Genomic DNA, 21708 nt, shown 5'->3' with positions numbered 1-21708 from the left:
TTAATTTTCAAATAATTAGTTATATGGGCTTATTTTTTTAATGTGGAGAGGCAATAGAGAAAGTCTATTCTGAAAACAGAAATTGTTCATCTTGGTTAAAACAAATCGGAAAAAAATGAGAATCTTGAATTAGATGGATGAAGTATGTTAAGGTGGTGTTGGGTTTTTCTAAATAAAATATCCAGATACAATTTAGGATTGAGTTATGAGATTATTTTAGCTATGGGAGGTTAGCTATGACTAATTATCTCATGGTATCCATCTAGGATTGAATTAGGGGATTGAATCTCATGAACCAAACACACTATATATTTAATTGGATACACCCGCAAATCAAACACCCCAAAAAAAAAGGTAATCACTTGTGGTCCGGATGAAATGGTGGACGAAATGTGATTGCCCCTAACCCCCTAATATTATTGGCCGATATCGGTTTAAGTCAAAGGCTCGTAATTTATTAATAGTGATTTTCGTTATCTTTTCATACTAATGTGGATAATCATTTTTGTTTCATATGCTAACATCCTTCTAAAACTTAAGTTGAACTTTGAAGGGGGTGACTTTTTTTTCCAATCAGGTTGGGCCACCCCTTATAAGGGATGAACAAATCGCTAATTAGTGGCGAAATATCCATCACTAAATCTCATGAACCAAACACCCATATATTTAATTTGGGATACAATCTTCCAAATTAAACGCCCCTAAATGACTAATCACTTGGCCCATATGAAATGGTGAGCCCCAGTTCCCCTAATAATCCCCCATATACGAAGCAATACTATACGAAACTTATATAATGATTTTAGTTATCTTTTTATACTAACGTGGATAATAATTTTGTTTCATTTGCTAACATCCTTCCTAAAACAGTTGAACTTTGAAGGTGACTTTTTTTCCAATCAGGTTAGAGCATGATGAGCATCCCTTTGTCGAACTAGACCAAATTGAAACCGATATAATGTTGGGCAGAGTCATATTTGGTTATGTCTAGATATACAATTATATCAAACCGTTCTTATAACATGTTACAAGTGAATGACATTTCAATTTACAATCAACTAATGATAAGTAGAATTGTCTATATAAGTACAGTTATACAGTAGTAGATCTCTTATTATAGTGATGTAAAATAATTATTTTAATTCATTTAGCAACAATTTCTTTCCCATCTCCAAGTATAATAATCTATAAATTCATCTTAAAATTAATTTATGATAACTAGAATAGTTATATTGAGTTTCTAGTTTTATCCTTAAACTGAAATGTGGATGTGGAACATTTGTTTGTATATTTGCTTAATAATCAAATCTAAAAATAAATCGTAGATTTCTTGTTTTAAACCGAGATCAAATATTATACTCCTCTGTCTCAATAAAGTATAGTAATAAAGTAGGCAGTTGTTCTTTTCATTTTAGAAAACGTTTAATTTTTAATAGAATCAACAATCCAAAAACAAAACGTTTCATTTTTAATGGGACATGAAGTATATTCGTATCAATATACAACTTTCCCTTTGCCTTACAATTATGCAAAATCTATGAAACCATCAATTTCATTTTGAAGAATCAATCAAGGATAAAAAAGCTTAGCAAAAGAAGTTCATTCCAAGTATCTTGAACTCCAGGCAAACACCAATGACCACAATCCGCATAGCTCACCGGTCGGCTAGCTGCTCGGGCGTCAAAGGGTCCCAATGCTTCTTATAAATAGAAGTGTGCCGTCCTTTCTGTAGCTCGACATCTGCGTGATGTTGAGCAACGTTATCGGATATCTCGACTTTCTGAACTCTTCGCTATCACCTTCATCACACTCTTCCGACAATCCGATCCCCAGTAGTTTGCATCATGTATCAAATCTGTCTGGTTGTAGCAGTTGCCGTACTCGTGAGCTCCCCATTCAATTGAACTGTGAGATATTATTCAATATTTTTGCATCACATATTTATAAGTGGAAAGGAGCAATTAAACTGTGTGATCATGTTGTGATGGTCACTTACTTGATGTGAACCGGCGACATGGTTGTGAAGAAGACTCGTCTTGCTCGGATCCATGTTTTCGTTAACCCACCGCAGCATGCTCTTCATCGCCATCCGATAAGCCTCTCGTCGGCACTTCTGCTATGTCTATGTCGTCTTCGTCAAAGGCTCCCTCTCCGGGTCGGACGCGAAATTTATTTTTGTAAGTGCTAAATATGTCAAATTTCGGAAAAATATTGGAATTTTCCACTATGACGATAACAAAATACTTACCCGTCCCGAAAATTTGTCACTTATTTCATTTTCCGTCCTTTCCCTAAAAATCATAACTTTCACTTTTACTATTTTTATGGTAGACTCCACATTCCACTAACTCATTCTCACTACATTTTATTTTAAAACTAATATATAAAAGTAGGACCCACATGTCACCGACTTTTTCAACCCACTTTCTATTATACTCCCTTCGTCTCACTTTAGAGTCCAGTTACCATTTTTGGATGACCCACTTTAGAAGTCCCGGTTGTAATATTCCATAATGGTATTAGGCCCCACATCCCACTAACTTTTTTCCACTTACATTTTATTATAAAACTAATATAAAAAAGTAGCACTCACATTCTACTATCTTTTTTACCAACTTTCCTTTACATTTCTTAATACCGTGCACGAACTCAACCGGGATTCTTAAAGTGAGACGGAGGGAGTATTTCTTAAAACTCGTGTTAGGTCAAATGGTGCAAAATTTAAGGGACGGAGGAGTATTAAAAATTCGACGATGTTAATTACTCCCTCCGTCCGCCATTAGGAGTCCCATTCCTGCGGCACGAGTTTTAAGAAATGTTAAGAAAAGTGGGTGATAAAAAGGTTAGTGAATATGGGTCCCACTTTATATATTAGTTTTAAATGAAATGTGAGTTAAATGAGTTAGGTGAAGGTGGGACCCTATTACCATTTATGGTAAAAGTGAACCGAGACTCTTATTCACAGCATCGGACTAAAATGGAAAAACGAGTCCTATTCGCATACGGAGGGAGTATATGAAATCTTATTTTAGCTTGATAGGAGTTTAAGTCTACAGTATGCTTACTGTATCTTAAACTTGAGACCTGGCATCCACCAAAGATAGGTGTTGAACACCATTATGTCGACTCCTTTCCAGTGATCGCCGTGCTTGTTGATGGAGTCTTTCCTCACCACTCTGTCGTTTTCTTTTATTCTTGTATGATCGGATTGTCGAGTTCGACTCTAGGAGAAATGGTGCCCAATAGAATTCTATTGTCGCATTATAATCCTGTAAATATATCAAGCTGTTTTAAGTACTCCCTCCGTCCCGATTAAGAATCACACTTTGACCGGACACGAGTTTTAAGAAATATAAAGAAAAGTTGGTTGAAATAATTAGTGGAATGTGAGACTCATTTTTTATATTGGTTTTATAAAAAAATGTGAGTGAATTGAGTTAGTGGAATGTGGGACCTACTTACTATTTATGGTAAAAATAAAGTGTGACTCTTAATTGGGCACTGGACCGAAATGGAAAAATGTGACTCTTAATTGGGCACGGACTGAAATGGAAAAGTGTGACTCTTAATCGGGTAAGGAGAAGTACCTCATTTTTCAATAGAGAGTAAAGTATAAGAGATGAAAAAGTAAGAGATATAAAGAAATAATAAAGTAAAATATAGAGAATAAAGTAAGAGAGAGGGAGTAAAGTAAGAGATGGTTGAAGTTTTGTTTTTAGCTAGAAAAGGAAATTGATCACTTGTGAACTCAAATGGAAAGTTGATCACTTGCTGTGGGACGGAGGAGTACTACACAGGTCCCAAAATAAACACTACCCGGTCCTCATTAATTGTCCTGAATTTTTTTTTCCCTATTTTTGTCATGTCTCCATTAATGATCTCACTTTGTTTTTACCATATTTGGTAAACGGACCTGATATTCCACTATCTTATTGCAGTCACAGGTTATGATAAATTAAACTTAATTATAAAAATAGAACCTACATTCCACTAAATAAAGAATGTACATTCATGTGGTTTGAATCGTATACCTTGGCCTTGAAAATAGTGAGTGAACCGTTCCAAGCCGTGATGGATCGAGCATCATCGAGGGTGGTATGATCTTCTGGACAAGGCAAACCATTGAATAGAAATGGCCCCAGCTTAGAGAGTCGCCCACGAACATCATTCTCTTGTCTCGAAGAGTTTCTAGCATTAACGACGCGTTGAAACTGGCATGTTTCAACCATAATTAAGATGCTATATTTCACATGAAACGTTACAATTTTATTTTTGAATGTGAAAACACTCTGAAATTATAATATCACTGCATTTGTAATGAACCTAACGATAACAAAAAAAAAAGAAAAAAAAAAACCGCGAAAGCCAACTTTTCTCCTTCCTTCTCTTAACACCAAAAAAAATTCACACATCTTAGCTTTTATGTGTTGGCAATCGAAACTTAAAATAAAAATATAACTGTCCACATCGATGTAAAAATATAAATATCATGTGTCTCTCCTTCCAAGGACGAGCTAGCATATAGCTAGAAGGGGCAAATGCCCCACCTCCAATTTCCTCACATATATACTCCACATGTCACATTTAAGATGACCACTTTTATTTTTCGCATGTGTTTTGGAAAAATCGTAAAAAAATTTTTAAAATGGATTAGAGACAGAATAATATGGAAGAATCGTGTTTTGGAAAAATCATAACAAATAAGTAGTTAAAATGGAGGAAAAGTAAAGTAAAAGAGATAATAATGTAGATGGGATTCTTCCATATTATTCTCTTTCTTACTTTAAGTTCCTCCACTTTAGCTATTTATCTATGATTTTTCCAAATCACGTGCGAAAACGAAATGGGTCACCTTAACTGGACTGGGACGGAGGGAGTATAATTTATATATCATAAAATTAAATTTATTTGTTTTAATTTTTCACTAATTGCCCCTGTTAAACCTTTTTAATTTAGCCTATATATATTTTTGCCCCTCTCGAAATAAATTTCTAGTCCTGTCCCTGTGATCTCCTTCTACCAACAATTGGTTTTATGATCGAACTACATGGATTTCTATCATTATGTTACTTTCAACTCAACTCAACTCAACTCAACTCTACTCAAAACACGACAACTCACTTTTCCCCGGTGACGAGCTCTGGTGAGGGCGGTGGACCTCGGATTGCCCCCCGATGATGATGAGGAAGTGCTCGCCGTATAGGACCGTGATGAACAGAATGGGGGCCACTAGGATGAAGAAGTACAGCGGCGGGCACCCCTTGCGGCGGAGGGCGGCGGAGGACGACAGCGGCACATCCATTTTTTGTGGTTATGTGATAATTTTGTGTTGATTAATTATGCATGAGGAGTCAATAAATACAAGTATGCAATAGTTGAGAGGAATTTCTAGTTTAGTTTTGAATCAATACACAATTATGGTTGCAATATTTTAGATAGAACGTGGTATGTTTAATTTAATTTTCAAATGAATATCTAATCTTTTAAGGTCCATGGACTGCAATAATTTTATGGTCAACCATCTATCCTAACGGACGATTATCTCATCACGAGACAATTTTATGAAAAATTATAAATTTATATTCCAGTTTAAATAATAATGTATGTTATCTAATAGAGTCCAATGAAAAGTTATGTTTTAAATGACAATGATCTCATATCCATGAAAGTTGAACCATCCACTCATTTTGGAGAATGAATTATGAATAGAAGAGCTTAAAAATTGAACTTTCCGTATGAATAAGTTCTAATTAGTTTAGTTTAAATTTTGCATCAAGATACAATATAATTATGATAAATATATTGATAAAAGTTCATGAGTATAGCCCATTAAAAAAATTATAATAATGATTTTGGTTGTCTTCAATTTTTAATTGAGTAATAGTTCATCATATACATTAATAGTTGGAAGCAACTACACGACGATAGTGGAATTGAACTCAGCTCATTCCAACAAGATTGCCCTCCGTTGCCAAGCTCGCCCCTCCATTACAGTTATAATCTCTATATATCCATGTATGAGATAATGATAAAATGCAAACTTATATATTGTACAAACTCAAAACTCTCAAAAAGCTTCAACACAGCTTTCAATACAATATCAACACGATTGTAAAATTTCAAGATTTTAATGTCAACACAATATCAACACAATATCAACTCACAACATCAATCATTGACTACCGTTGAAATTTGTTGACATTTTCCCTGTTGATGCTTTTTATGATTTGTTGACATTTTTCAATGGTCCAGATCATAGTTTTGAGTTTGTACATATTTAAGTTTTCGTTTAATCACATTCCTCCACGTATATTTGTGATCATATTGTTATATTTATTTATTTTATTTCTCAATAGCATTATTCACTTTGATAGGACGTGCAGGGTTCATTTTGATTATAACGTTGTGCGTCGATTATTTTATCCAAGGTCAATCAACTACCTACCATACGTGGATTTTTAAAAGAAAAGGAATTCTTGAGATTTTAATATATATTTTCGACTTTAATATATACCAATCATTATGCAAAACGAAATCATATTAGCTGTCGGTAATCCAATAAAAAACTTCCAAAATCTGCAAATTTGTTCGCCGACCTAGTCTAATTCAGATTTCAGATTAATTCATTTAAAACTTAAAATAAATCGAGTTTTGGAAGTTTTAATGATATTTCTGACTTTAGTATCGATCATTGTGGAATGGAAACTAACTCAACCTATATTTACATTTATCAAAAGTAGTGGAATTCCATGATTTAATGAAAAAAACCTATATTTACATTTGATCGATGAATTCATTTTTTTTGATTAATTATATATTGTATGTTGATGGTGTGGAAAAATATCAAAATATCAAAATATTGGACTTATTATACTAAAATACGAATTTTTGGTATAACGTGATTTACTGATAAGGTATGATACCTTTGAAAAGTATTTTGGTAGTATGAAAATATCCGAATCCATTTAAAAAAAAAAACACTAAATGAAATTGGGATTTGTGAATTTTATAGTTTCAAGAAAGCCAATTATCCAAACTGAAAATTATAACCAAATTTAATACTTATTTCCTCTATCAATGGAAAAATATCATACTATCAAAGTAATTAAATCTCCAAAGTATTAATAATGTACAATACTCTCCATCCACACAAAATAATATCACAATTATCATTTTAGAATACATGTCCACAAATTAAAATCCTACTCCCTCCGTCCCCTCATTAAAATCTATTCACATACTCAAAAATAGAAATATATCAAGGATATAAAAGCTTAGCAAAAAGAAGTTCATTCCAAGTATCCGAAGCCCAGGCAAGCACCAGTGATTGCAATCGGCATAGGTCGCAGGGTCCGCGATCTCCTCGGGCGTCAGAGGGCTCCATTTCCTCTTATAAATGGATACATGCGCATCCTTCCTGTAGCTCGACAACTGCGTGATGTTGAGAAACGTTATCGGATTTCTCAACTTCGCGAACTCTTCCCCTATCACCTTCATCACACTCTTATCGTTGTCTAATCCCGGTAACTCACCCTTCTCACATCTATCCTCACTGTCTCGTTGTAGCAATTGCCCTTCGCATCACCTCCCCATTGAGTAGCACTGTTGCATTAGGTAGTGTTACAACAAATAGTAAATGTCAATTTGGTCCTAAACATATAACCAAAAACCGAATTTGGTCCAAAACATTCACTTTTTGAAAACAGGTCCATAACAACTAAAATCATGGTGAGTGGTCCTAAACATATGTTTAGGACCAAAACTGACATTTACTCGCTATGTAAAAGGGGTGGTGTTGTATGATCATATCACTCAACTTTTCGTGCACGGGCCAGGTAGTGAAGAAGACCCCGTCTTGTTGGGATCCATGTTTTCGTTAATCCACCACACCAAGTTCTTCATCGACATCCGATAAGCTTCCTCGACCGCCACCTCCTCTATCTCTATTTTTTGGTCGTAGAAGGTTCCTTGTCTGTTGGAAAAAATGGTTATGACATATAGTCAAAGGCGGGCGCGAAAATTTAAAGAAATTAAATTTTCATATTATCGAAAATTTAGTGGTGTACAGTATCTTGATCTTGAGACCCGTCATCCACCAATAATAGGTGCTGAACACCATTATATCGGCTCCTTTCCAGTGATCGCCTGCGTGTTGATGGCGTCCTTCCGCAGCAATTCGCGCCTTTCTATATGGTGCACCACCGGATTGTCGCCGTTCGACTCGGAGAAAAGGCGTCCAAGAGAATTCTATAGTCGCTGTTGTAATCCGTAAAGGGTTAAGGTTACTTTAAATGTCTCAATTTTTAAGATGCATTGCAGGGTATGTATGTCACTTTTAATTCTTTATACGTGGTGGTTAGGGATGTCAATCGGGCCAGCCTATCGGAGCGCCAACCCTATTCGGGTTGCGGGTCAATCGGGTGAGGGCTAACGGGTTGCTACCGATAAAATTAACATGCGATCAATCCAATAAATAATGATGAAAATTAATTATATTTATAAAATGTAAAATATTTAATTATGATAAATTTGAGATACATGCTTAAACTCAAACATAAATATGATCAAATACTAATATTTGAGATTTATGCAAAATATAATATAAACATCAAGAAATTTTAAAGAAAATGTTTTAAAAATTTAAATATATTTTTTAGTGAATTTGAAGTTTCTAATTTATATATCTATTATTACGTTAATAAAAATTTAATATATAAAATTGAAAGTTATTTTTTTAGTAATCTATATTATAAAATAACCAATGAAGTGTCGAATTATAGACAAACAAGTAGAACGATGGAAATTTTATCGGTTTTCGGGTGTGGCCCTAACGGCTGCAAAGCAACGGTGCGGGCTAATTGGGTCAGTAATTTTATTAGGCTAGAAATTTTCAGCCCTAACCCTCGTAAATTGACGGACTATTCGCTGACCCACGGATTATGGCTACTTTGACATCCCTAGTGGTGGTACACCGGTTACATTGCTACTTGACTTTATCTTCGGGCATGAAAGAAATATGACATGAGATAGAAGGAATATGTACCTTGGCTTCGAAAATCCTGAGTGAACCATTAAATATATTGTAAAGGATTTGGCCGACGACGGTATGAACTGTTGTACAAGGCAGACCATTGAATAATACTGGCCCATATTTAGAGAGTCGCCCACGTACATCATTCTCTTTCCTCGAAGAGTTTCTAGCAGTAATGATACATTGATACTGTAGTGTTTAAAAACGTAAGATGTTAATTTTCAGCCAATCTTACATGAAAAGAACAATTTTTTTGAGTAAACGATCAATTTTGGTCATAAACACATGACCAAAAACGAAACTGTCCAAAACTTTCCCCTTTTTGAAAAACAGTTCATAACAAATGAAATCCATGTCGGGGTCTTTTGCGGTTCCGTCAAAAACTAAAGGTCATGCCACTGTGCATTTAACGTTGACCATTAGTTTTTTTACGAAACCGTAAAAAGGACTACTGCCGACATTTTCATTTGCTAAAGTCCTGTTTTAAAAGTGAATGTTTTGAACAAATTGTATTTTGGTTATATGTTTAGGGGCCAAAATTTAGTCACGAACATCAATCTCCCTGCTCGAAGAGTTTCTAGCATTAATGTCGTGATGAAACTATCGTTTTTAGCACGAGATCGAATTTTTGAGCTAAAGTTTAGTTATCATGAAAATTAAAGTATCTTCTTTTGTAAGAATGTTATGATCCCGTTGAATTTATATTTAAAATGTTTTATACTTCCTTCGTCCCACAAAAATATGCATTATTTTCTTTTTAGTTCGCCTTCACAAGAATATGCACTTTCCAATTTTGAAAACTCTTCTCTCTAATGAGGTCTTATTTTTACCAATTTTGCGTTAAAACACGGCAAACCCAAAATGCATATTCTTGACGAAGGAGTGTAAGATTCAAATGATTGAAAATAGTGAATTGCATTCGCAATGAAATTAACGGTACTAATAAAATGAAAATTTTGTTCCAAATGGGACTAGAGTGCAAATGTTACTATTCATTCCAAATAATTGCATCATTATTGTACTCACCGTCCCATAACACATGTCACACTTTTCTTTGAGTTTGTCCCACAAATAATGTCACATTTCTATTTTTGAAATTTTTTTTCTCTCACATTAATATAAAAATTATATTTTCTTTTTCCATCTAACACACAAAACAAAAACCTCCTAAATCTCATACCATCCCACAAGTGTGACATCTTTTTGGGATGGAGGGAGTATTTTTTTCGAATTGAATTGCATTCACATTGAAATTAACTGTAGTAAATAAAATGAAACCTTGGAAGAGGACAGGCTTTAGGCTGCCATCGCCAATGTTGGTAAGCCGTGGGCCGGTCAATTTGTCACACAAGGGCGTATAAAGGTAAGGACATTCGGCCTCCTTAGAAAAACCGGCGGTGGTCGTCCCACACCCACCCCCACCTGAAGAGGTCACAACTATTATCGGCCTCCCCCCCCGGAAGGTAACTTTTCTCCTTTATTCTCTAAATACCAAAAAATGTTCACACATAGAATTATAAGTTATAGTAACATATTAGCCCTTAGCAAGACCTGACCCGACCCGACCTGATCTGACCCAACATAACTCAAAACGCGACAACTCACTTGTTGTCCATGATGATCTCAGGGAAGCGCGGTAGTCCTCAGTAGAGGATTGTCATGAACAGAATGAGGGCCGTTATGGTGAAGAAGTACGGTGACCGGGAAATCCTTGCGGAGGAGGGCGGCGGAGGAAGGCGGGGACAGCCTTCATTTTATTTTTTTGTGGTTGTGTGATAATTTTATGTTGATTAATTATGCATGAGGAGTAAATAAATACAAGTATGCAAAGCTTTTATTGTTACTACAATAATTAGTTTTGTTACGCATGAATTTTTTTAATTTAAAATGACAAATCATCATATATATACAGATTGCCTTCCATAAACTCAATATCTTTATTACCTTATAAATTGCCTTTCCATAAACTCATTATCCTTAAAGAAAACGAGTTTTTAAGTTTTTTTTTGGGGGGGTTTGATAATAAATTTATAACAATATTATAAATAGAAGGGTATAGTCGACATTATTGCAATACATTTAATGATATGGATCCTATTTTACTAAATTAACTTATGCAGATTAGACATCGGCAGCTACTCTGGCGTTACTATCACAATGAAACAATTCAAAATTAGTAAATTTGTTGGTTAACTTAGTTTAAATAATTAGCAGATGCAAACACATAAATAGGGGTGAACATTCGGATTTATATCACTTTTTGCATACATCAATCAGATTCGAAATTTTGAATTTTAAGATATAAATCAGAACAAATTTGGAACATCACTAAATTGAATATTTCTAAAAATATCAGAAAAACTAAATAAAATTTTCATTATTATAAGATTAGAAATATTTATATAAAATATAAATCTAGCTAGATAAAATGTTTTATTTACTTATTAAATATGATTTTGGTTTTGATTTTCCATTTTAAGCAAAAAAAAAAGAACAATAAGACCTAAAAGTCTATAATTAATCAATGGAGTCAAGAAAAATCAATAGGTTCGATTTATTTAGATATTGGGCTTGTTATCCTACCCCTTAATTGGCCTACTAAAGTTATTTTTATTTTCCAAGTATTAGTAATGGGCTGTATAACTAATTCGTGTATGGGTTTAAATTCTAGTTACTTCAGTCTTAAATCATATAGGCGCTGGACCAAAATGTATTAAGCTCGAATGGTTAAATCATGAATTACGAAAAAAGTCCTATATATATAGGCTTCGAATCATATTTGAATAATGGTTTTAAAATGCTACAAAATAATTACAAATATTCAGTTTTGTATCATAGTTTAGTATTTAATTTATTTGTATGAAAATGTCTTTAACCTTTTTTAAGGTAACTGTTTTAACTTACGTACATTTTGGTGTATCATAACCAAATAAATAAACTAAAAGGAATGTATAAATTAATGTAAATCCAACTTGACTTTAATTTAATCAACTTAGGCAAAACTAAAGAAAAATAACTCAAGCAAAAAGAACACTTGGCAGCTTCAATGCAATCAACAACTATTTTCTTCCATCTTTAAATATAAATACCCTTCCTCCTAAGTCAACTGAATCATATTTCTATTTTTTAAGCTGTCAAAAGATATAATTGAGACATTTTCTCATTTATTAAAATAAATCATTCCAAGATCACTCTCTATTTTATCTCTCTTCTTTACTCATTCCTAAAATCAATTAATGCATAAAAGCTAAAGAAAAGAAGTTCATTCCAAGTATCTTGAAGTCCAGGCAAACACCAATGAGCACAACTGCATAGTCACCGGTCGTCAGCTGTCTGGCGTTAAAGGGCTCCATTGCTTCTTATAACAGTGTGCTGCCCTTTCTATAGCTCGATACTCCTGATGTTGAGCAACGCTATCTGATATTCACTTTCTGAACTCCTCCCTCTAATACGTTCATCATGATCCTTCTTCCACAGGATGATCCCCAGTAGTTTGCATCATCTATCATCTCTGTCTGGTTGTAGCAATTTCCTTCTCATCACTCTCCTATTCACTAGCACTGCAAATACACACTAATATTTTGCATCACGTTGTTATTAATTTCACGTCCCCTCAAATTTTGTTTCTATTTTTCCATTTTCATCCGTCTCCACAAAATTGGCTGTATTTCACTTTTATCTATTTTTATAGCTGACCTGCTATCTCCACTAACTTATTCTTTCTCACACATTTTATTATAAAACTAATATTTGAAAAGGATCTGACATCTTATCAATTTTTCAACCCTATTTCCATTACATTTCTGAAATTTAAGTGCCCCCACAAACCGGTGACAGGAAAACTGGAGGAAATATTATAGAAAAAGTGGTAGCAAATTGTGTGATCATGTCACTTACTATAGGTGCAAGGGCGCATATGGTAGTGAAGAAGACTGCCTTGTTCTGACCCATGTTTTTGTTAACCCACCATAGCATGCTCTTCATCGCCATCCGATGCTCCCTGTCGCCACCCTCCTCTATGTTTGTTTCGACGTCGGCGTTCCTTGTCTCATTTAAAACGATATTGACTTACGTCCACGAAAAATAAGACACTTTGTGAATGACACGAGTTTTAATGTAAAATTGGTGAAAGTAGTTATATAATTTAAAAATAAGCAGGTTAGCTAGTGGAATGTGGGGTCCATATTATTACTTATGTAATAGGAAGAGAAAAAAGTGCAAGAGAGAAATTGTTGAAAACTTTTCTTTTAGAATGTGCCATATTTTTCGTGGACAATAAAAAATGACAAATATTGTTGAATAATCAGATATTGAACATTGGAGAAGATTGTTTGACTCATCAATTGTGTTTATTTGATACATTGTACATCGGGTATTTATAGGGCAACATACATAGGACTAAATTATTGGGACTCTACATTATAAAGGCTATATCCTTTCCAGTCTAGTCAACTTCATACTTTCTCTTCCCCACATTCTCGATACTTCAAGTTGTCTTTCCAACATCCTCAAGTTGCTAAACGGATTCTGATACTTCTAACTTGCCAAGTACAACCAGAAACTTTGGCGCCAACCTACTTAGTCAATATGTCTGCAAGTTGATCTTTGGATCGAACAAAAGGGAATTCAACAATTCCTGCCTCAATTTTTTCCTTGATGAAGTGTCTGTCAACTTCAACATGTTTTGTTCGATCATGTTGAACTGGATTTTCTGATATACTAATGGCAGCTTTGTTATCACAAAAAAGCTGACATGTTTTCTGTGAAAATAACCCCAATTCTTCCATTAGTCTTCGTAACCATAAGAGTTCTGTCAATCCATTTCTAATACCTCTAAATTCTGCTTCTGCGCTTGAGAGTGCCACCACTTTCTGTTTCTTACTTTTCCAGGTGACCAAATTTCCCCCAATGAATGTAAAGTAACCAGAAGTGGATCTCCTGTCAACAGGATTCCCTGCCCAGTCTGCATCAGTGTACCCATGAATTTCCAAATGGTCATTCTTTTTGAACATGATCCCGTGATCAAATGTTCCTTTTAGATATCTCACGATCCTTAGTGCTGCTTCGAGATGCTTTTGTTGAGGTTGGTGCATAAACTGACTTACTATACTGACTGCGTATGCAATATCAGGTCTAGTATGAGATAAGTAGATTAGCTTCCCCACAAGCCTTTGGTAACTTTGATCTTAATACTTCTACTCCAAGAAAGTATTTCAATGCTCCTAGATCTTTCATCTCAAATTCAGTTGCTAGATTTTTCTTGAGTTGATCGATCTCCTCTTCATCATTTCCTGTTATGATCATATCGTCAACATAGATCAGTAGGCAAGTAATCTTTTCTCCTTTCCTTTTTAGGAACAAGGTGTGATCTGCATTGCTTTGTTGATATTCATATTTCTTCATTGCCTCACTGAATCTACCAAACCATGCTCTTGGAGACTGTTTTAGTCCGTACAAAGTTTTCTTCAGTCGGCATACCTCTCCTTCTTTGAATTCTCCATCAAAGCCAGGAGGGCTCTCCATATAGACTTCTTTCTTCAACTCTCCATGTAGAAAGGCATTTGTAACGTCGAATTGATGTAAAGGCCAATCTTTGTTTGCTGCAATTGAGAGTAATACTCGAACGGTATCCATCTTGGCTACTGGGGAGAAGGTTTCGGAATAATCCACTCCATAGGTTTGAGTGTATCCTTTTGCTACAAGTCGGGCTTTGTACCTTTCAATGGATCCATCTGGTCGTCGTTTGATTGTGAATACCCATCTACATCCCACTGCGCTTTTCCCTTCTGGGAGCAGACATTTTTCCCAAGTATGATTCCTTGCAAGTGCCTTCAATTCTATCTGCATAGCTTCTCTCCACTTTTTATTTTTCATGGCTTCTTCAACTGACTGGGGAATCTCCTCTTCCTCATATAATGCTTCTTCAAAAGCTCTAGCCATTTTTGTCAAGTTTGCCCTGGCTATATTCCCTACTGAGTATCTTGCTTTCCCCCTTCTTTCCGGCGAATATCTTTTGGGTGGGACACCTCGATTACTCCGGTAAGGAAGGATGTATTGTCCAGTGTCTCCATCTACTGGGTAACATTCAGAAGTATCATCAGTAATAACAGGAATTTCAATTGCAGTATTGTTTACCTCAGGCGTCGGACGGGTTATTGGTGAGTCACCGGGTTCCACAGGTTGTATAGTGTGCAAGACTTGCTCGGGGGCAGTATTAGGTGGTTCAGGTAGACCCTCAGTAGGATCTGTTGTGTATGGCATAGGTGACCAACTCAGGAAGTCTATCGTATTTCCCTCCCCCTGACTTGGAAGTTGGGAACCATAAAAGAACTCATTTTCCAAAAAATGACAGTTCATTGTGGTAATGACTTGTCGACTGTTAGGATCGTAGCATCTATATCCTTTTTGGTTTATGCCATATCCTACAAAAACACATTTTAGGGCACAGGGAGACAGTTTGGTACGGTCATTTTTCGGAATATGAACAAATACGGAACATCCAAAAATACGGGGTTCAAGAGATAGAGCAGATGGGACTGTTGTTAAGGAAGACAAGGCTTGGAGAGGAGATCTCATTTTTAAACTGCGAGTAGGAAGGCGATTGAGGAGATAAATGGAAGTAGCTACAGCCTCTAACCAAAAATATTTTGGAACCTTGGAATCAAGGAGAAGTGCCCTAGTCATTTCTAGGACGACCCTATTTTTCCGTTCGGCTACCCCATTTTGCTCAGGTGTATAGGCACAAGATGTTTGATGCAATAAGCCTTTTTTAGCACAAAAATCTTTCATTTTTGAGTTCACGAATTCTCCCCCGTTATCAGACCGAAGAATTTGAATTTTGGTTTGAAATTGGGTAAGAATCATCGAGTAGAAATCAACAAACTTTGAAAAAACATCAGATTTATTTTTCAAAAAATAGACCCACGTCATTCGAGTGCAATCATCAATGAATAAGACAAAATAGCGGAACCCATGTCCCCCGGTAATAGGAGACGGACCCCACACATCAGAATGTATTAATGAAAACATAGTCTCAACTCTAGTATCGGTAGAAGGAAAAGATTGTCTGTGGCTCTTTGCCAAAACACAAGTTTCACAATTAAATGCTGAATTTGAAACAAGACTAGGAAATAAAATTTTCAAATTACCCGAAGATGGATGTCCGAACCGCCTATGCCATAACATCATATCCTGTTCTGAAGTTCTTTGAGCCAACATTACTTTGCCCGGTTTAGCTATCTCATCCACGTAGTACAACCCATAGCTTTCAGTGCCACGCCCAATAATCGCTCCCGTCCGAATACCCTGTAGAACACAAAACTTAGGATGCATTAGAAGGGTGCAATTGAGCTCCTTTGTTACATGGCTAACAGACATCAACTTTTGGCATAGAGACGGAACATAAAGACAATTTGATAGAGTTAATAACGGAGAAATTCGAATAGTGCCAGCCCCTTCCACCCGAGCTAGTTCTCCACTAGCAGTTTCAACATATTTTCTCCGTGACGTAGTTAAGTTACATAAATCTTCTAAATCATATGTCATTGTATCAGTAGCACCACAATCAAAAATCCATCGCTTATCTTTCTTACCCTCCGTCGATTGAACATGACATATTCGAGCCATATATGGATCGTCTAAGGTAGAACAATTTTTATGGCCAAAAACAGGGATTAATGAGCTTTGGGGGGCTGTTTCGTATATGTGGGGAGTTTGAGGTCCAGTTTGATAAATATTACCAGAATGGGGTGGTTTTCGTAAATTATTAAAAATGGAGGGGGGTGGGGGAAAAATGTGGGGTGGATTTTGTAATAAGTTAAAAAGAGGAGGGTTTGGGATTAAAATCCCAAACCCTTTACCTTCGTTCGCATTCCCACACCGGGCCTTTGCTATTTCCGCCGCCGCTGCCGCTGCCTCTTCGGCTTCTGGCCACCACCCGCCTCCGATTGGAGGTTCGATCGTTATTTTGGTGTCGTTGCCGGCGTAGGCGGCCTTTTGGCTACCCGCAGTGGCGACGACTCCGGTGCTCTCATCTCGCCCCACCGCTGATTTTCCTTTCGCCGTTCCATTCCGATTCAATTTGTGCCCGTCCTCCCACCACTCCGGATATCCGATGCGTTTGAAGCATGTCTCCATTGTGTGTTTGTTCATACCACAGTGTGTACAGTAAAGCTTGGATTTTTCGATTTTTGCTGGACGATTCTGGGTGTATCCATGTGGTTGTGGTGGTTGCTGGTCGCGGGTGTGTGGTGGTGCGGGTGTTCGGTTCTGAGCGGGTGGCGGCGGTTGCCTGAATCGGGCTCCAAAACCGGCTCCAATTCCGGCCTCCCCTGAGTCAGTAGTCGGGTTGACCGATGGCTTCCAAACCGCAGTCCGCCCTTCTTCTTGTTTGACGATGCCAAAAGCTTCCTCGGCTGTTGTGTCATCCCCAAGTTTGAGAATTTCTCTCCGGAGGCTGTCGTACTTGTCGTTGAGGCCACCGAGAAACTGGTGTAACCTTTGAATATTCGTCTCCTTCATGTAAATTTCGATTCCCTTGTCACAACAGGTGTAGGGACATGGTTTTCTTGCATCGAAATTGATCCAGTGTTTCTGGAGTTCTCCCCAGTAGAACTCGAGTGTGTTATCTCCTTGAATCGTCTTGATTGTTGTCATTTCGAGATCATAGATTTGGACTCGATCGGCTCTCACGCCGAAGGTTGTGACCAAGCTCTTCCACATGGCCTTGGCCGTCTGATGTTGGGCAAACTGTATGACTAGCCGGGGCTCCATGTTTTGGATCAGCCATGAGAACACCGTGTAGTCAGCAGCCTGCCATTCTTTGAATTTTGGATCGTCAGATTTGGGAGGAATGGCATCCCCCTCAAGATGGTCCAGTTTGTCTCGGCTGCCGACGGCAACGAGCATGAGTTTGGACCAAATAGGGAAGTTTTTTCCATCGAGTTTGAATCCTATTGAAACTGATTCAATTGATTTGGCCATTTGAATTGGATTCTCACTTGATTTTGGTTTGCAGGTTTGAGATTGGAAAAAAAAAGGAGTTGTATATTGCTGGATCTTGGCCAGAGGGCTGTAATGGTACTGAACGATGATGAAAAAAATTCTGAGTTCGAAAAAGGTGTTTCCTGATTTTGGATTGAAAAAACTAGGATCGAAACATTGCTCTGATACCATGTTGAATAATCAGATATTGAACATTGGAGAAGATTGTTTATTCACTGAATTGTGTTTATTTGATACATTGTACATTGGTATTTATAGGGCAAATATACATAGGGACTAGACTATTGGGACTGATCTATTTTTCGTGGACGGATGGAAGTATGTTTTTGTGATGATAGACAGCGTTTCACACAAAATATCGAAAATTTGGCAATGCATGTGTGTTCGTCAATGCTTACAGTATCTTGAACTTGGGACCTGCCATCCACCAGAGATAGGTGTTGAACACCATTATATCGATTCCTTTCCAGTGATCACCATGTGTGTTGATGGAGCCCTTCCGCACAACTCTGTCGCTTGGTTTTACTCTGTGTATGAATGGATTGTCGGAGTTCGACTCTAGGAGAAACGGCGCCCAGTAGAATTCTATCGTTGCGTTGTAATCCTGTAAACAGATCAAACTATTTTAAATTTCTACTCCATTCATTCCATAGTAATGGAAGTGTTTCTTTTCGGCATGGAGATTAAGAAAAATTGTGTTAGGTGAGTTAAGTAAAGGGCTAGTTTGCAATTTCTACTCCATTCATTCCATAGTAATTCATCTGAAAATGTAATTTCTGAAAGTCAAAGGACTAGTTTGCAATTTCGGAAACCTTTTGAAAAACAGTTAATTCGGTTTTTCCCTCAACAGATGCACTGGTTCATCTTCTTCAAAATCTGATCGATTCTTTTCGTTCTATATACTTTTCGAACATCAACATATAATAGTTCTGAATTGTATCCGATCAAATATTTTGGTAGAACCACCGAAATTGATTTGATCTGAAAGTGATATATCACGATTATCCGTTTTGTTTAATATTCTAAATCTCCCTAACACTCCTATCACATAAATAATTGTGCCCGAAAGAAAAGTGACATTTGACATGAGACCGAAGGAGTATATGTGGTCCGAATCATGTACCTTGGCTGTGAAAACAATGAGTGAACCGTTCATGTCTCTTGTAATGGATTTTGCCTCGTACGATGGTACGATCTTTTGGACAAGGCAGACCATCGAATAAAACTGACCCAAAATTAGAGAGTCGCCCACGAACATCATTCTCTTGCCTCGAAGAGTTTCTAGCATTAACGACGCATTGAAACTGTCGTGTTTCAACATAAGATGTTAATTTCTAACCAAATGTACATAAAAATTTGCAATTTTCTTTGTGAACATGAAAACGCGGCATTGAACATATAATGTGACAATGTGTTATGAATTTAATCATACTAAAAATTAAAAAGTTTTGTTGAAATTCACTATACTAATAAAATGAAATTTTGCTCCACATGTGATTAGATTTAGAGTGAAAATATTCTATTTCATTCCGTAAAAATGCAGCATTATTAATGTAGTTCTTGACGATTGAATGAAAAGAAATAATAATAATAATTGCATTCATAGTGAAATTAACTATACTGAAAAAAATGAGACCTTGGAAGAGAGCAAGCATGAGGCTGCCATCGCCAATGTTGGTAAGCCGTGTCGGTGCGGCCGTGTTCCTGACACGTCATAGACGATGCAATGTACGGACATTCGGCTTCCTCATAGAGCGGGTGGCGATCGTCCCACACCCACCGCCCGCTGAAGACGTCGCAGCCACTATCCGCCTCTCCCACCACGAAAGCCAACTTTTCTCTTTTCTTCTCTAAATAAATAATAATAATAATAATAATAATAATAATAATAATAATAATAATAATAGTTCACAAATACTCTATATGTTCAAAAAAAAAAAAAAAAAAAAGACAGGGTTTACCATTTTGAACTGTTCACTAAATTAGACTACTTTCTAAGTATGGAAAGTTTTAAACATTTAAATACTAACACTAACACTATTCATCTCTTACGTTTCCCATCTTTTTTTACTTTACTAATTTCATATTAAAACCAGTACCATACACAACTATGTCTATTTTTGGTGGACGGAGGGAGTATGATACAAGCCTTAAGCCAAACCTGTCCCGGCCTAACACGACTCGAATCAAAACATGACAACTCACTTGTTGCCCATGACAAGCTCCGGTAAGGGCGGTAGTCCTTGCCGTAGAGGATCATCATGAGTAGAATGAGGGCAACCACGGTGAAGAAGCACGGCGACCGGCACACCTTGTGGAGGAGGGCGGCGGAGGACGCCGCCGGCGCCTTCATTTTTTTGTGGTTGTGTGATAATTTTATGTTAACTATGCATGAGTAGTCAATAAATACAACTATGCAATAGTTGGTAGGAATCTTTTATCATCAAGATACAATTTAATTATTTAAATGAATCTCTAATCTTCTATGGACTATGGTTGTGCTGCATTTATTTTCTCTAATAGTCTAATGTAACTCATGCATCTATACTAGCGTATGCATATATTTTTTAATTTAAAATAAATTGAGATTTGGATATGTTAATGATATTTCCGACTTCGTTGTTGAATTTTGGATGCAATATATATAGTTCATAGGTGAGACTTGAGAGACGCCATAATATGTGTTTTTGATGTCACATTATCTTTAATTTTACCATATAAAAATATAATCCTACTTAAATTTTTTCACTAACTTTCTTCAATAAATCCAAATAATTTTTTTTCAGAGAGTATTAATTTAGTTAGGCCCTGCAGGGTGCATTTTGGTATGCTATGAGGCAATTATATTACTGACACATCTACCTAATACAACGTGTTTTTTCTAAATAAAATAAAGAAAACGAGTTTTTGTGTTTTTATTGCATGTTTGATAATAAATTTATTACTCCCTATATTATAAACAGTAGGTGAAGAGTAGACATTATTAAAATACATTTACTGAATATGGATCTTATTTTACTAAATTAACATGTGCAGACAGTCACCGTAGCTAGCTGGATAGATCGGCATCAATTCTGGCGTTACTATAAAATATTTAAATAAAATATTATCTGGATAAAATATTTATTTATGTATTAAATATTGTTGAGTATATGTGGACTATTATTGCTTGGGCCTGATTTAATTTTTGTCTGGGACTTTTACCCATTCTTTGGACTTGGCCCGAAAGCCCAACTGCTTCTCCTTCACACCAGATGCTGCCACGTGCCTCTTCTCTTGGATTGTGCTCCTTAGCCGTTGGATTGAGGGTTTGCGATGTGTGTTTGTTTATAGAATATCCACCATCCTTGTGTGTATATTTGATCTCTGAGTCGTTTGGAAGGCAACTGCTTCGGTTGCTTGTAGTGTGATAACTAGGGTTTCTGTTCTGAGGCGGTTCCAGTGACCTAATCCGGTGTGAAGGGGCGGTGCGGTGAAGGTTGTGACGGTGTGAGGGTAGACTCCAGTTGATTCATCGTTGCTCCCTTGGATTCGGTTCTAGTTGAATAGATCTGGGTTATGTGGCGGACTCTGAGCCATATCATGTGATCTATTCTGTTTCTCTTTACTGCCTCTTGTTAGTTGTTGTTTAGATCCGCAAGGATCTTGTGTTGTTATACTAACTATCTTCTTGA

At 36.4% G+C, this 21708-nt stretch overlaps 1 pseudogene; it reads right to left on the bottom strand.

The window, feature by feature from the left end:
• Nucleotides 1-7258: 7258 nt before the first annotated feature.
• Nucleotides 7259-20321, bottom strand: LOC125220722 (annotated as a pseudogene).
• Between the last annotated feature and the right edge of the window lie 1387 nt (nt 20322-21708).

The sequence above is a fragment of the Salvia hispanica genome, chromosome 1, assembly GCF_023119035.1.
Source record: "Salvia hispanica cultivar TCC Black 2014 chromosome 1, UniMelb_Shisp_WGS_1.0, whole genome shotgun sequence".
Taxonomy (NCBI): domain Eukaryota; kingdom Viridiplantae; phylum Streptophyta; class Magnoliopsida; order Lamiales; family Lamiaceae; genus Salvia; species Salvia hispanica.
The sequence above is the reverse complement of the archived record's forward strand: the minus strand, read 5'-3'. Positions and strand labels throughout refer to the sequence as shown.